This window comes from Chamaea fasciata, unplaced genomic scaffold, assembly GCF_029207755.1.
Source record: "Chamaea fasciata isolate MVZ Bird 193981 ecotype frontalis unplaced genomic scaffold, bChaFas1.0.hap1 SCAF_1, whole genome shotgun sequence".
Lineage (NCBI taxonomy): Eukaryota > Metazoa > Chordata > Aves > Passeriformes > Sylviidae > Chamaea > Chamaea fasciata.
Window position 1 is genome coordinate 148,905,468 of NW_027094086.1, and position 17,214 is coordinate 148,922,681.

Genomic DNA, 17,214 nt, shown 5'->3' on the forward strand with positions numbered 1-17,214 from the left:
TTTTGTCTTCAACTGCAGGACTCACTCTTTCCTTTTAAAATTCAGTGCCTGCTGCTGCCACCTACCTTCTGTGCTGCATCCTGGAAGTATTCCACACATTTAGGCTGGGAAGGAGCCTAGGATTTCCACCTCATCCCAAAAGCTAAACCCAAGCTACAAACCACGAGGTTAATTTGTTGTGTGGACAGGAGGCTTTATCTGAGAAACATTTCCTGCCATGGAAGAGGAAAGGTTTCAAAATCCATACAGAGATCATGTCTTGCTCTTGCCTGGTTGTGAGGGGTTTCATACAGCAGATTTTGGCCTCTGCCCTGCAGAGCAGGTGGTCATATCATCCAGGGAGCATTTCATGCAACAGGAGATGCAGAGAAAGGAGGCTGGGAAGTCTGTGGCTCCACAGCAACTGAGATCTGAACCTCTCACCCCTCTCAACCGCTCCTTGACATTGTGATACCAAAACAGAAGCAGAGGTAGAAAGGAAATGCCATCCCCAAATGTTTGTTCCCAGAAAACCTCTGCACACCTGTGGGCATTTCTGAGGAGGAGCACAGAACCCTTAGGAATGCTGACACCTGTGGTTTGTGCCAGGTTTGTCTATCAGGCAGTCCCCAGTTCGCTCAGAACATGTGGGAAATATTTAAGCAAGATAAATGTGGTTTTTCTATGGGTCCTAACAGTAAGAGGAATGTAGAAGAGCTCTAAGTCTCCTTTTCCACCTGCTTTTCTGCAGCAAACAGCAGACCTGCAATTAATTTTCGGTGAGGAGGAGCTGCAGCCGATGCAGATCTGCCAAGCCCAGGTGCTGCCATGCAGAAGTTTCAGCATCACAGGCTTGGATTTATGTGCTGACATCTCTTCCAGGCCCATCCCCAGCTCCAGCCTTCAGCTGAGGAGCAGCTCACAATCCCTGAGTAAGTAATTAGTTCCTTTTCTTTACCCCAAGACAGCATCACTCCTGTACAGTTTGGAAACTAAGTATAGGAATGATTTCACCCACCATTCTCAGGCATCTTGACGGGAGAGAAGGCCTGGCAGACAGCAGCTTTATGCTGCTGTTCAGGGCAGGAAGCAAGAAAGGATATTATATCAAACAGAAGGCATGGGAGAATTTCAGGTTAGATGGAGCATACTTAGTCACTGAAGAATTGGGTCAGTGCTCTGGGACCTGTGTTCACTTCCTACAGGAACCCTAAAACAGCCCAAAATAGTAGCAGTTAGGTAAAAGCTAAATATTTTCCCATTTTTCTCCCCACAGCAAATACTAATGCTTACGTCATTAAAGGAGAAGCATAAATAGAACAAGCCTGGGGCTGTGATTTGCAAAGTTCTTGATCTGTGGATGAACCATCAGCTTTTCTTATAGCTCACTATTACCCACTTGTGCCATCAAACTTTTCACTGAAGATGCTATCAGGATGAAATAGGCCTTCATATCCACCCAATATTTGCACCTGTCAGCTAAGAATCAGAGCACTCATCTATAGGTTTTATGTGGTTTTCATCTCACTGACTGGACAGCATGGGAGAGCATGCACCAAAGAAGGTGTCCTAGTGGCAGTTTGCACACTGTTTTGGAAAAGAAGGGAGAATTTGGCTCTGTGGGTACAAGGTGTGCCACAGCTGTTGTCCTCAGGGACACAGAACACCCCACTCCTGTTTAATTTCACCCTACAGAGCCACCACAGCCACTGCCTGCAGCACTTGGGTTTGCCACTGCTCTCCACCGTGCTCTCCCCATCAGGTGTCCACTCCACTCCAGAAAGTGGCAGCCAGCATCTGTAGGACACCTGAAACTCTGCACAGAGCCACACACCTCTGCCCATCCTTCCCCAGGCTTTGGAAATGTTTCCAAGGGCGACTCAAGCCAGCAGAAACCAGGGGCAGGTCCTCAGCACGCCCATCAGCAGAGAGTCGTTGACATCAGTGGAAACAGCCTTGACACACATGAGGATCCTTATATTGTTCAGGGACACCCTGGAATTGAAATCCCCCTAGCAGGATTCCTGGGCCATCAAACACATTAAGGAAAGAAGAGATGCTTGGAAGAATTACGGCTTTCAGCAGTAATTGGTGTGTGCAGAATCAATTCCCATTAAAACCAGGTGGTTTTAAAGGAGCTCCTTGTCACTTTAGTCCCTTATAATACTTGAACCTCAAGTCCTGGGGTCCTGTGCCTGGTTCCCAAGGTAAACACATGCGATTTATTTCAGAAAGGCATCTGCAGCACACAGGAATTCATTACATACATCCCTGATGGGCAGCAGCCAACTTTTCAAATGTGCCAAGTTGCCAGAATTTTATTAAAAGCTGTTAAGAGTTAGAGGGAAGGTGCAGAGAAAAGCACCCTCCTTCCCAAAGCCAGGTGGCTTAGGCTCCACTCACACCGCTTCCCGAATGGATGAGGCAAGCTGGAGTCAGAGGTTCCTTCCAGAAACAGCTCAGTCCCCCTGGATGTGTCTGTGTGAGCTGCACAAATATTCTGGGGAGGGGGAGGGAGAGAGAAAAGAGTGAAACCTATTCAATTACATCAAGATCACGACTGGCCCCAGTAAAATCATTTATGGAGTGAGGGAACCCGGAGCGGTTTGGGCTGGAGCCATCTGCAGTTATTTGGTATATACAGAATCGGTTTCTATGGATTTTATTAATAGGTCACGCGATTGTATACGAGGATGTGAGATCTGAATCTCTCAGGAGGGGTCCCTGGTTGGGGTTTCTATTGCCTTTATAGGCAACGGCTCAAGCTTTCTTGCAGCAGTAACTCCTTAAAAACTTGAGGGGAGTGGGGCTGGTTTTAGGATCCAGCCCATTTTTTTTTTTTCTCCCCACCAAAATCTTGTATTGACTTTGTTCCTCTTCCTCCCCACAACACATTTACTAAATGGGGAAACAAGGAAATAATCAGAGAAATATTCTTACTTACTTTTTCCATTGTCTGCATGAATTTTCTCTCTTTCCCACCAGTCTGAGGGATATCTGGTACATAACTCAGCTCCCACTTCCATCTGTTTTTCAGCCTCTCATTGGCCCTTTTTGGGGTAATTTTGCTTCTATGCCATTGTTGGCTCCTTCCATACAGAGAGTTGAGCCCAAAGGAATTTGGACACACAACAGAGATTTGGGACAGTGGGTGTAGATCAGAACAGCCCAGAACAGAACAGATCTCAACCTTCCCAGTGATCTGCCCAGGGAGCCCTGGGCTGTTCTGGAGAGCCAGCTGTGACTCAGGAGCAGTCTAAAGCTCTTTGGTCTTAACTATGGCTCAATTTTACTTTAATTGCCCCAAAGAGGCAAACCCAAACCAAGTTATCAGAGCAATTCCTTCAGATCCCAGGCATGTGGAGAAAGCTGGGCCCTGCAGAAGGCTACCCCGCTGCAGCATCTTCAGCAGCATTCCAGCTGATGGTGCCCCATCCCCGAATCAAGGGGTTTTACCCCTGTTTCTTATCATCTCCTGATTTCTTGTGCCAGCCCTAGGGGCATCCAGCCCCGTTTTTCCAGAAGGCAGGAGAACCTCAGCTGAAGCGCAGAGGTCACACCCCATCCTTCTTGAAAGCACAGCTGGGGATCCCACGGTGTCTCATCAGGGCTGATATGACCTGCAGGAACACGGGAAACTGCACCTGGACCGAGGGATGGGGCATCATCCGGGGTGCGAGTCAGCCCGGGGATCGGAGCTGCCCCGGGTGTCCGAGCCGACCGGGGATCGGAACCGCCCCGAGGGTCGGAACCGCCCCGGGGCTGCCCCGTGGGTCAGAGCTCACCGGGGCTAATCCCACCTGTAGGGCCAGGGAAGCACCGGGACCAAGTGGGGCTGCGGGACGGGGCATCATCCGGGATGCGAATCCACCCGGGAGCCAGAACTGCACCACGGATGGGAACCAACCCGAGGTCCGGAGCTGCCGCAGGGTTCGGAACCACCCCGGGGCTCGGAACCACGCCGGGTTTCGGAGCCGCCGCGGGGGTCGGAGCCGCCCCCGGGTTTCGGAGCTGCCCCCGGGGCTCGGGGCCGCCCCGGTGTCGCCCCCCAGAGGCGGGGCAGGGCCCAGCCCCGGTGTCGCCCCGCTCGGCCGGTCGCTGGCGGGGCCGGTCCGCCCCCGTCCCCATCCCCGTCCCATTGGCCGCGGCGGCTCCGCGCGTCACCGCTTCCTCCCGCTTTTGTGCGCCGCCCCGGCCGAGCTCCAGCCGAGCGGAGCCGAGCCGGGCTGAGCTGTTCGGAGCCGCGCCAGGCGCTGGGACCCGCCGCGGTGACACCAGCCCCGGGTGGCAGCGCATGTCCCTCCGCCGGTGACCTCGGTGAGTCCGTCCTCAATCCCCCCTTTCCACAGGCGGTGGGTCCTTGCCTCCGTGAATAGTTTCGTTCTTTTATTTATTTTGCTGTCTGCAGCGGTGACCGGGAGTTTTGCAGCCGGGTCTGGCTTCCGCGGGTTTTTCTTCCTTCCTTTCTAGTCTTGCAAGCGGGAGCTTGTCCCTGCGGCTGTGTTTGGGGAGCCGTGTGGGGGAAGCGGGGGCTCCCCAGGTGTGCTCCCCAGGAGGAGGGCGCGGGTTGCCGTGTCCGGGGGTGCGGAGCGGATCGAAGGACTGACTTTCCCTGCTGCTCCCCGCACACCCCCTGCCTTGTGCTCCTGCTCTCGGGTCGCTGTTCTCCCCGGGCTGTTGCCGGGGTGCCTGTCCCAGCTGCAGCTGCTGACAGCGAGCGCCAGGATTACACTTCAATACCCGTTTTGGGATGCATTAGCGTCTGGAGCCAGAGGTTTCTGGATGTGGTCACTTGGGTGCCGGGTCCCTGGAAAGCATCCAGGGAGGCGCGGGGGTGCTTGGCCATCCCTCACGCTCCTGCAGAGCTCTCCCTGCACCGCGTGTCCGGAGCGGTGAGGATGGGATGAGCGCGGGGAGGAAGGCTCCGCGGCGGGCACGGACCCGAAGCCCCGTCCCCGCGTGGTGCGGGCGGCCGGCGGAGCCGGGAAAGCTGGATTCCCACCTGGACGGAGCGAGCGGCTGCCGTGGGGCTGTGCCACGAGTCGGGATGATGCTCAGGAAGGATTTGTGCCGCCGGCACCAAACCTCTGCCCTCCGCGGCTGTGCGGGGAGGAGCGGAGCAGAGGTGGGAGCCGTGGACCAGCTGGGCAGGTCGTGCACGGTGGCCAAATTCTTGCTGGCCCCGACGCAGCTCGGAGAGAGGCTTCTCCCTAGGCTGCTGCTTTTATTCTCCTCTTCAATTCTTGTCTTGTAATCCAGTAGTTTTTGGGGGTGGACCTGCTCCTGGTTCGGGGAAGGGTCTCGTATGTGTTGCTGGAGCATGAACCAAAAACACGGGGCTCACTTGGGCTTTGGAGGCGTGGGATTAAGTGATCCCAGGGATTTCCAGGGTCAAGCTACTTCACTTCTTTGGTGGGAGTGAATGGTTGGGGGGAATTTCTTTCTGTGACACCTTCTGGATTTATTTCCAGTCTGGTATGTGCAGTTTGACGTAGCTCAGTGCAGGATTGTGCATGGAGTGCAGCTCTTGGAAGCAGTACCTCGGGTGTGCATGAGATCAGTTGCATTTGGGGCTTTGCTCTACCTCTGTCTCGATGCCTGTGTCAGATGGTCCAATTTCCAGAATTTGACATTAATTATAAACAGGGCTTCGAGGTTTCCCAGGGCTCCTGCAGATCAGAGCAGACCTCCACAGCTGGGCACAGCCTTTGCCCTGGGAAGGGTTTGCAGCTTGTAAAAGCTCCTCTGTTGAGGCAGGACGTGAGGCTGGATGAGCTGCCAACCTGGTGGGATGTGGATGTAAAGGACCTTTTATACCTTTCTCGTGTGAATGGGTTTTGGTGCCGCAATTTTTTCCATGGGTCCTTAATCTCCACCAGAAACCCACAGCTCTGCCCTGTCAACGTGTGCTGATGGGCAATGCATTTATTTTTCTGGAGGCTGTCAGAGCCTGTGAGGGAAGTGTGCTCAGGCAGAGAGACGTGGTCTGGATTTTCACCCAGACGAAGCGACTCCGGCGCGAGAAGCCAGCGGCTGTGGCGGCCAGAGGAGCGGCTCCATCCCGTCCGGAACGTTCCTTCAGCTTGGTGCTGCTTTGTGATTTCAGCCTGCAGCTTGGACTGGATGCTCTTGTGAATTTTCCCATTGGGAAGACGCCGGCGCGGCTCCCACGGTGTGTCTGGCTCCCTGGCAGAGCCGTGGGATGGAGTGTGCTGCTGCAGCATGGAAAGTGATGTGCTTCCAGCCCCGCTCTCCCCAGATGGACGTGGGAACGAGTGCAAGGGCTGGCAGGATCTTCTGTTCTGGTGGATCTGGCCCTGCTGTCGGAGACCTGCTGGTCGAGGCTGGAGGGAAGTGAGTCAGGGTTTGCTGTTAGAAGGGATATCTTTTATTAGACTGCTCGGGGAAGGCAGGCTGGCTCTGGAGTGCACAAGCCTGTCTACACGTAGAAGAAAGGAGGGAGTGATTGCTCGGAGTCTGCCTTGGCTGTCCAGACTGAGAGAATCATCTGAAAGAAAATGGGAAAAAAAAAAAAAAAAGACAGATTCAACTACAGTTCAACCTGTGCAGTTCATCTGGCCTAAGGAAGCACATTTCATCCCTCTGCAAATCTCTGGACTCTTTAGGTCCTGAGATATAGCACAGGCCAGGGACATGCATCCCACGTGCCAGCCCTTCACAGGGGGTTGCTGAGCCCTTTACAGCCTGGCTCCTGCAGAGAGGAGCTGTGGGAGAGTGGGATGGTGCTTGCTGATGCCTGACGGTAGCAGGAGGCTGCAGGGCTCAGTCCCTTCCACTCCCCTCTTTGCACAGAGCACAGGCCAAGCACAGTGTGCTCAGAAATGTGCAGAATGTCAGCAGTGCACTGGGGAGATGGAAAATGCAGTGTGGAGCTGTAAGAAGTAGAATATGGATTTAAACTGTTTAATTTTTTGTTATTTCCCCAGACAGAGGGAAAAAGCTATGGATGGCCCACTGATACTGAACCTGGCAGGTTCACCCTCAATCCCCAGGCTTTATTTATTCAGTGTTTAAGCTCCACAAGGGAAAATGGGTGACCAAGTGTTTTTGGTGAGTCCCTCCAAGGAGCAGGTCCCCTTTCCCACAGGCCAGGGCAGTTCAGCATTTTTTTCTGGCAACTTTTCTGCGTTTGCTGAGTGCAGTGTGAGATGCAGAGATGGTGAATGTGATCTCAGTTGTGCCTGAACCACGCTGTCTCTGCAGGCTGGCCCCATATCCTGCATGGCTGAGGCTTCATCTGATGTGGTCAGTGCTGTGGTGAGCGTCAGACAGGCAAGATGAGGGGTTTTCTGTCAGTGAAGGTGCAGCGTGAGCACGCAGGAGTGTGGCTATGTGGGCATTTTGGTTTGTTTTCTGTCTGTCCCTGCAGTTCTGATCTGGTGTAACCAAGTAATCTTCTAGTTAGTCATTAAAACGCTGCTGGTGCCCAAATCAAAAGCGTGGTCAGGCATTGGAACAGGCTGCCCAGGGAAGTGGTGGAATCACCATCCTGGGAAGTGTTCAAAAACAGAGTAGATGTGGCGCTTGGGGACACGGTTTAGTGGTGGACTTGGCAGTGCTGAGTTAATGATTGGACTCAGTGGTATCAGAGGTCTTTTCCAACCTTAACAATTGTATGATCCAATCAATCTGTCTCAGTTCATCTTTAATGACACAAGAAATTAAAAGCTGAGATCTCCTTTAAAAATCAATGCTTGCTCCTCAAAGGCCCTGGGGAGCTGTTCCCTGCGGCAGACCTGTTGCATGGAGGAGGGGCTGCAGGCAGGGGGTACCTGGCTCCCTGCTTTGTTATGGCACTGGGGATGTTGCTCCAGGAGCTTCCCCTGGAGCCACAGGGCTTGGGGCCAGGCTGAGACCAGGGTGGTGGAAGAAACAGCATCAGCCAGGCCCATGGTGGGGACCCCTGCAGCTCAACATCATGGGAGAATGGATTGTAAGAGAATAGAGATGGTGCTGAAGGCAGTCTCACCCCGATGAGTTGCAGCTGTGCTAATTACCTGAGTGGGAACAGCCTTGCCCTTAACCGGTCACAGCTATGTCCAGTAGGGATTGGTGTTATAAAAGAGGGGGTTAGCTGGCCCATTGAGGGGGTGGTTGGAATAGTTCTGTGTAGAAGAAGGAAGAGAGAATGAGAGTACGAGTCAGTGTTGTGCGGAGCTGCCCATGGGAAGTTCACAGAGAAAAGGGATGAAAGTTTTGCTTTAGGACTGATGCTTGCCACCACCTTTGGTATCAGTCGTTTGAGGCCTCTGTCAGTCAGGGGAAAGGTATGAAGGTTTTACAGTAGGATAATAAACTGATGGTGTTGGTCAGTTTGAGTCCACTGCCTGCTGGTTCCCTGTGTGAGGAACGAGTCCCCAGTGCCAACAGTACATCCCTGTCTCTGTGAGCAGTGGTGGGGACACACCACTGCATGTCATCTCTCTGTATGTTCCCAGGGCACTTGGAATGCCTGTGAAGGGAACCCAGAGCATTTGACCTGGGCTTTTAGAGGTCAAAGGTGAAGGGTATACCTGTACCCTCTAGAAGAGGGGGTTCAGCTCCCAAATGCATTCTCCAAGCACCTTTTTTCTGTGCTGGAAGATCCTAATATAAATGCTAGTGGAGACAAAGTGGCTCAGAATTTAATGAGGCTCTGTGGTTGGTTCTACTCTCCTGGGCTAAACCCCAGGCTGGCCACCATTTTATGCAGAACTAATTGTCACTTCTGCGAGAGCAGCTCTGGTTTTATTCTCTGCACTCTGGGAAATGATTGGGTGCAGCGCAGGGAGAAGGAGCTGTAACAGCAGTGAACCAGGGTGGAGCTGAGCCAGGGTTTGGCTCAGAAGCTGCCTGGGACAAAGTCCGGCTGGCAGAGCGTGCTGTGCCCGGCGGCTCAGGCCAGATCCTGAAAGGAGCTGGCCAAGCTCCTGCGTGGGCTGCTATGTAAACAATGTGTTCAGGCCGGGTCCTGGGGGGGTGGAAGGATGGATCAAGTGTTCAAGTAGTGATTAAACACTAAATTGCTTGAAAAAAAAAAAAATAGCTCCGGGTGGGTGGATTAGAGGCCCTCTGAAATACTTGTGGCCAGGGACTTGCGTGCTAAAGTGACAAAAAGTCATCTGATTGATAGCGGGGTGATTCAGGTGGAGAAAAAGACTTTGTACAGTTGCTTTGGGAAAATCGTTTGTGAGATAAGAAGTGTTTGTGATGGAGGTAGAAACGCCTTGGATCCATCAGTGCTGAAGGGTGTGTGTGGCCCCTGCAATGCTTTCCTTGCTCCTGTCTTGGCATGGTTATGTTTGTCTTGTCCACGTGCATGTGTGTCGTGCACAGTGGCTTTCAGGTACTCCCAAATCCCCAAGGGAATAGTGAAAACTTTGCACATGACTGTCCTTAGCACAGACATGGTGTGTAAGAGTGAACCCTGTGTTGAACCAATGCAGAGGGTCAGAGGAAGATGCTTTGGCACATCTGGTGAGGTTTTTGTCCTTGTTGAGGTTGTCCTTGTCCTGCGATAGGCAGGCAGCTGGACTGGATGATCACTGTAGATCCCTTTCAATTGAACTATTCCATTCTACGGATGTGCATGGAAGTCTGTTGTGATGAGGATGGTGGATTACTCAAATTGCTTAGTACTTTCATGCTGCAACTTCATTTTTGGGGCTTTTGTACTGAGCAGAGGTCGTATCATCACAGTCTAGTTGTGAACTGCAAATAGTGCAGCTCCATGGTAAATAAGAGGCCAGAAGAATTTAGCAGATCCTTAATCCCTTCACAGTGGGCTGTCTGCACCCTTTACTCTGCAAGGTGGCAGCAGGGATGCTCCATCCCAAGCCATGAGGATCCTGCAGAAGGGTGGTGGGCACATCTGACTCTCACCAGCTCCTAATAACAGCAATATCTTGCCCAGATACGAATTTAAGGGCTGGGGCATCCCCTGCATGGAGCAGTGATTTGATAAGGAAGGGTTGTTTGGGTTAAATGGTTTGGGGAAAAGGTGTGAGGGTTATGAGGGTGAGGCCTGTTATCATGGGTGGTGAAGGTGAACAGCAGAACAGGTGAGAGTGCATGCAGAGCAACTCTCTCTTAAATACCCTCTTCCTTTCAGCCTCACTGCTCTTCCTCTCTGTCTCTACCTGAGGAGTGCCCCTGGGGGGAACTGTCCCTCTCTTGCAGGGTCAGTGCAGTGTCATTGCAGAGGGCAGCTGATAACTCTGTTATCTGTAGCTGGGTGATGCAGGTGGGGGCTGATGATAGTGTTATCTACACAGGGCTGATAACCCTGAAGTCACTATGCTGTGGTGGTATGTGGCTGGAGGGAGGTGTGTGGACTGGATCTGTGGGGCAGAGAGGTTTGGGAGGGTGTAAGTGATGGATAGCCAGTGTCTCAAACAGAGATCAAAGGTTTGGGTTTCCTTTTGGTGAGATTGATCTGTGCATTGGTGTAGCGTGGAGCAGGGCTTGTTTGATGAAGATTCTTTCAATTAAGATCCCAGGCTGGGCCGAGCTCCTGGAGAGCTTTCCTTGCTGATGGGAAGTGTTCATACTGCAGCCTCAATGCCTTCTGTTTGCCTCCCAGCACAAAACTACAGCACTGGTCCCTCTACTGGAATCCTTCTGCCGGTTTCCTCTTGGTGAGTGGCTTTTGGAAAACCTCAGCACCTAGTGGTTAATAAACCACTGGTTTGCTGCTCCTTGCTCTCAGTCCCTCCGTGCTGGTGCCAACAGAATAGCAAGAGTCATTAGAGAAATATGCAAGATATTCCAATTATTTCTCTTTGGATGGTGCTGGTAGCAAGTAAAAGAGATGAACAAACAGTTGAGCTGCGCTTATCTTATTGCATCATTGATTTTACTCAAAGGGTCAAGGTCCAGCTCTGGATGTTGTCGCAGGATGCATTTGAGCTGTTCCCGAGCTGTGCTGTGCCAGAGGGAAAATGTTTGGGAAAGGCATCATTTTAGTGCTCTCTCCATGTATTCCTTCTGAATGGTGACTGTGGCTGAAGTGCCTTGGTAGAATTCATGATGGGACAAGCCCTGTCAGGTTAATTTCTTGGTTTTGCCCTGGAAAACTCTGCACTTGGCTCCTGTTAAGCCCCAGGAGCTGCTCCTCCGGTGGCAGTGGCAGCCAGGGGAAGCCCTGCTGACATCTGCTGCAGCCTGCTGGGTGTTGGGGCTGGGAGGGGACCAGCAGGGCTCCCTGGATGTGGAACCACTCATCAGATTGATGCTCTGTCCCACTTGGGTCCTCAATTTTCTGCTAGGATGGCTCCTGGTGGCTTGGCTGGCCAGCTGGATCTGCTTCACTGGTGGTCTAGGCTGAGGTCTGCCTGCTCCTCTTGTGACATGGCTGAAATGAAGGATTTGAGGAACAATGTTTGCTCCTGCCTATTTTTCCTTGGATTGGGGGTGCTTACTGAGACTCTCCACAGTGCTCTTCCTGAGAAGCTGAAATGTTAAAGATGTGCACAAGGCACCTGGCTGATGACACAAGAAAAAGAGAGAAAATGTTTGTTTAATCGTTCCTATATTTCAGCAGGTTCACCTCCAGCATTACAGGTGTGAATAAAATCTGGTGTGAGCCTGGTCGGCTGTAAGGGCTGGGCATGTGTTTTCACAGTTGGCTTTTGGACTCGGCACAAAAGGTGCTGGAGGTTGTAACTGTCTTCATCTCTGGATGGGAATGAGCTAGTTCTAGTCTTAGTCTGTGTCCAGGAAATCCTGTGCTGGAGAGCTTCCCTTTCAGGAACCCAGTGGGGTTGTCCCAGGGAGGTGGTGTGGCACACTGAGCTTGGGTGAGATGGAGCAAGGCTTCCTGTACCTGCTTCATCATCCCTTGGGAAGCTGATTCGCTTTTCATGCCAGGTGTTGCCGGAGAGGTGCAGTTTGGTGTCTCAACCCCTGTGGGGGCTTCCCAGGCAGCAGTGGCTGTGTGGTTCCTGTGGGAGTCACCAGGAGGTGATGGAAGTGGGAAATGCTTGTGGAAGAACATGGGATGCGTTGAACAGGATCTCCCCTTGGTGCATGGGGATCCTACCACCTCCTTGACCTGTCTTGGGCTGGATTTCCAAACCCTTGGACAGGTATGGTTGGAGGGCTCTAGGCTGCCTCACAGGACATCACCACCTTCATGGCCATGTGCAGGAGTGTCACCAGGGGCTTGGAGTGGTGCCCCTGTGGGAGTATCTCCAACCCAAAGAGGATTCTTGCTAGTCCCTGCCTCTGTCTGTTGTTTCCCACTCCACTTGCTGCCTGCAGCAGGCATCTGTGATAACACCCCTGGATCAGGACCGTGAGGGGTCCTGGCAGCTGAAGGCTGTGCTAAATGCTTTCGTGGGACACAATTTGTGGTATCTCCCATAAAACCTCCTGCAGGGTGCCTTGCTGCAAAGCTCTATTTTGGGGCTGACTCTGACGTAATCTGTCAAGACATGGGCTGCTCTTTGACTTAGTGCTGAAAGTCTGGTTGGGGATGGATGACCAGTTGCTTACCTAGCATTACCAAAGCAACGAGTTGTTGCTTTCCATGACTCATGAAAATGCACTGTAGGCTCTCTTAAGAATGGCTGAGATCATTTTTTGGCTGGCTGTGGGCATCTGGTTTCCTTAGCAAATAGCAGTGGGGGTGGAGGGAGGGGGATTTCCAAACTCGTTTCTTTGTATGTGTGATCTGGTTTTCAGAGCTCAGAAAGTACTTCATTTTAAAAAGAGGATGAAAAAAAAAAAGGACCTGTAACTTCCACGTCTGCTTAGTTTTTGTAGCATGTTTCATTTAGTTGAGGTTTGGTGTAAAAAGGGGAAAGGTGCTAATAATATTACAGAGCCATATACTGTGTTTCTCCTCTTAAGTTGAGCAAAGATAGGAACATTATGAGTGGTATTTTCCTTTTAGAGCAAATCTTTCTAGGGAAGGAGAAGGAAGTACAGAGGAAATTCTGCAAACAAAACTGTAATTTTTTTTTTTTTGGACCATGTTTGCTCAGGTAGGGGACTTTGATGATGAAGCAGAGCAGAGTCTTAGCAAGAGGTGTTTTAGTGTTTGGTTAATCTGATTATTATTTTAAAAATATTTATTTGTAGACCCTGGATTCACTTTGTTTTTTTTTCCTGTGCAGTGCAAAGGCAGCAGCACAGACATCCTTGAGAACCGAGTGCAGCCCAGATAAGCATTAACCAGAAGAGAATCAGAGCCCTGTGGCAGCTTCAGAGGGCAGGGGTTCTGCAGCTGTTCTGACACCTCTGCAGCCAGGATGCAGCAGCCTCTGTGGTATCTTTCCCAAGTCCAGCCACCGTCTGCAGGCCCCTGAGAGCAGACAGAGAGAAGGGAGGGGAGATGCTGGGTAGGCAGAGGGTAATTGTTTGGATAGGGAGACTTGTGATGCAGTGGGTTTGGTGTGCCCATCTTCGCAGGGACAGCGAGGGTTTGGTGTGTTCCACACCGTGCAGCCGCGGTGGCCGAGTTCAGGAGTTGGATAGCCGTGAACCAGCCCCTGCTGCTGGGCATGGTGTGTGCTGGTGCCTGGCTGGGGTTCGTTCTGCAGCCACAAGCGTGTCCCGGTGTGCTGGGGGCCGGGGCTGGAGCTGCCCCAGGGCTGCAGGGGAGCTGCAGGTCCGTGCTGGGAACAGCAGGAACACAGCAGCTCCATGGCCCGGCCTTCGGCCAGGGCAGAGCGGGAACAATGTCACTGGACAGGTCTGTGCTCACTTCCTCATCATCTCGGAGATGAGATAATGCAGAAACCCGGAGGCTTTGCCAGCGAGCAGAGAGGTTTCCTTCCCTGCTCCTGTGCGTGCCCGGCGAGCAGGAGGAGATGAATTGCTGCTGTCTTTATGAAAAGCTGATGAAAAGCAAACCCTTGGAGCTCGAGGAATGGCGTGGAGCTCCAGTGAGGGTGATGGATGCCACCCCCAGGCCTTGGCTTGGGGCTGCTGCCTGCACCAGCAGCGCTGTGAGCTCCACCACTGCTCGGGCCCTTTGTGTTCTCCTCCACCTCTGAATTTCTCTGCATTTTTTTCTCCTTAGTTTGGACAGAATGTGTTGCACTGCAGCAGGTAGATGTTTTCTGTGTAAGGAAATGGGTTCCAGTTTCACCTTAGGGCTTTTAAGGGAAACACACGGGAAGTTTCTGAGCTTTCCTGGCAATAATTGGCTCAATGCAAACACAAAAACACTGATAGGTCTCTTTAGGGGTTTCTCAGAAATGTAGTTATTTTCTGTTGGGCTGTTCGCCAAAAAACCCACCTAAATCATTCAGTATTTAAGGAAGAGCACAGGACTTCTCAGCACGTTTTCAGGGTGTTGTAGCAGGTGTGTGGAACCTGTCCCTACACTGTGTGTGGCTTTGTTCTTTTGTTCTGTATTATTTTCTTCTTTAATTAAAACTTTTTTGCTTTTTCAAGACACACTCGATTATGCCATCTTGCAAATCATTTTAAGCCGTTTCTGTGAGGTGCTGGACACCCTCAGAGTGTCTTGGACCCTCGTGGAGCTAAAACCACCTGGCTCGGTGAGAATTCCAATAAGAATGGGTAACCTCTGGTTTAACCAAAAGTGTAGTCTTTACCCTCTTTTTCCATGGATATAATGTATTCAGTGCATAGCTTAGCAGCCACAGATCCAAGTCTTGTAGGTCTTAATTGTTTTGTTCCATGCAAAAATAGGAAATAAACGTGCCCTGAGGTCTTCTGCTCTTTGTGGTGCCTTGTGAGTATTTGAACATGTGGCCAAAGGTTATTTTTCTGAAGTGGTGGGCAGCTGCAGCCCAGGTGTCTGAAGTGCCATGGTGACACTGCCCCAGGCTCAGGAGCAGCACAGGATGAGTTCTGTGAGATCCAACACAGGCTTTTTCAGAAGGCCAGGTCCTTATTTATAGACTAATTTTTTTTACCATAAGGTAAATTTCTGCTGGGCAAGATCCACCAGTAGGTGTGAATCTGGTGGTTTTGGTGAGCAGGGAATGCCAGCAGATGAGCTGGCGTAGCTGAATTCCATGGCTTTACCCTGCTCGATGCTGGATAAAATAAGTGGAAACAAAATTTGGAATGACGTTCTGCTGTATTATTATTTTTTTTTTTAGACTGCTGTGCCTTGGTATTGTCCCCCAGTGCATAATGTTCTTTTGACTAGGAAAGCCAGCATCAGGGTACCCCAAAGGGGCTGCTCAGTTTCTAGGCAGGTGTTGCTATGAAAGCTGTATTTTTCCATCTCTAACTTACAGATGGAGATGTTGAAGGAACCCACCTTTCCCCAAAATTAAGTCATTCCCTGTCCAGTCTAAGGTTTCCAGTGCATAGTATTGGCAGAATAGAATCCTCGATCACATTCTTTCCTCCAAAAAATACAGATTTATTTCTTTTAAAGTAAATATTTCTATTCCTTCTTGTTTCAGCATTTCAGACATGACTTACAGTTCTTTGACTTTTGACATCTGCAAATACTTCTTTTAACAAAAAAAAAAAAAAGGAAGTGTGGATTCTGATGTAATCATGTGACTCCAGGAACAAGGTTCTTACGAAAAACACAGAATCCTGTGAGAATTTGCAATGCTCAGGGTTATCCCATTGTTCAGTGAAAAATGAAGTAAAACTTTCTACTCCCAGCTCCCTCTCCAGAGATGCTGCCCCATCCCTTGGTGTCCATCTTGTTGCAAGAGCTATTTAGGCTGTGTGGCTTTTGGTGGGTTGTTTTTTTTTTTTTTTTTTTTTTTTTTTTTTTTTTTTTTATGGTGTCGGGTGTTTTTTATGATTTATATGGTGAAATATTTTTCTCCTTGCATGGTGAAATTTGCAGATCTGTGTCCTTGAGGCTCTTAGGTGCTCTCTGGGTTATGTGTGAGGATGGTCTCTTGTGGAAGCCCTGCACTCTTTAGGTGTTTTAAAACCAAGAGAGAGCTTTGCTGTTGTGGCATAAATCAATGGCAATGGAAATTGCCATGTAAGCCTGAACACCTAAGCTACACTGGAGCCTCTTCTCCCCAAACCCTTTGGTTCCTTGCATTTCCCTTTCTGGGGTGGTTGGGGTTTGTTTTTAGCTTTTTTCTGACAGTCTATCACAGGAGGTTTGACCTGGATGTTTGCTGTCTGTGCCCTTGCCACCCTGCCTTCTGCAAAAGTAAGTGAAGTGCCTTTTCATCTTGGAGAGGAGCAGCCTTGAGAGCTCAGAGAAGCGCAAGGATACTCTGATAATACAAAAATGAGGTTCCTGTGCTGCTCGTGGCTGTGGGACAGGAATTAGGGGACTTGCTTGGGTGCCTCATAGCTCACTGAAGCTGAAAACCAGGCTAATGGAAATCCTTTGTTGCTTAACTTTCCTTGGGTAAGCCCTGTTAGCTGTGTCTGGAGGTATTCAAAACCTGCCTGGACATGATCCTGTGCAACCTGCTCTGGGTGAGCCTCCTTCAGCAGTGGGGTTGGACTGGGAGATCTCCAGAGCTCCAGTTCTTCAGAGATCTGAAGCTCTCCAGTTCTTCAGAGCTGTTCTGTGATTCTGTGAACATCTGGAGAACAAAATGTCTTCAGAGGGCAACTCTCCCACCACAAGCAGGCGAGCAAAGCCAGCGAGTGTGTTCCCCTACAACGTGGGAGATATTTATCCTGTGACTAAGCAGAAAAGTTAAGAGATGGAAAAGGTCCTATTAGATCATCTCGTCCACCTCCCTGCTGGCGAGCAGCTTTTCTCCCTGGTGTGTATTTATTAATAGGCTGCTGGGCAGACAGGAATGGTTTGCTCAGGGCACTGTTGAGGAGCAGCAGGCAGCCTGTTGCAGGTGAGGGACTCTGCACGCACATGACTCAACCTGCACGTGCACAAGTTGCTTGCAGCAACAGGATTTTGCAGTAAAAGGGCCAAAAGCTCTCGACTTGACATTCTTGGCACGTTTGGAGCCTTCCCCTTAACTTGCTGTCAGTTTGTGCAGGCATGAGCTTGTCTTTTTATAGCATTCTAGGAATAAGCTAATTTTACTTTATATTTATGATGGAGGAGGTGGCTTGAACACTAATAGTAATGGGGTGGGGGGGGGAAATAGAAGCCTCTTGGAAAGGAGAGGTCAGCCAGCTGGACCTGTGCACAGCTGGCCTGGGCTCTGCTGGCCGTGATCTACGGCAGCGGTGTGCGAAGGCTCCCAGAGGAGATGTCAGAGAGGTGCAGGTGGAAATGCTATTGCCATGACAAACAGAGCAGTGCTGGAGTCTCAGGCCAGAGCTCGGGGACCATCAGCATTGCTTGGTTTA

General features: G+C 50.9%; 1 protein-coding gene across 5 annotated transcripts in view; it reads left to right on the top strand.

The window, feature by feature from the left end:
- Positions 1–4,191: 4,191 nt before the first annotated feature.
- Positions 4,192–17,214, top strand: part of LOC136299634 (mitogen-activated protein kinase kinase kinase 3-like) — a 77,588-nt gene continuing 64,565 nt past the window's right edge. For 3 of the 5 annotated variants that reach the window (XM_066201424.1, XM_066201444.1, XM_066201454.1), the window contains exon 1: positions 4,192–4,296. The gene's annotated coding sequence lies outside the window, so the exon portion shown is untranslated. Of the gene's footprint in view, positions 4,297–5,083; positions 5,105–7,762; positions 8,268–17,214 lie in introns of those variants that run through there. The other 2 variants (XM_066201436.1, XM_066201429.1) reach the window with 2 other exon arrangements.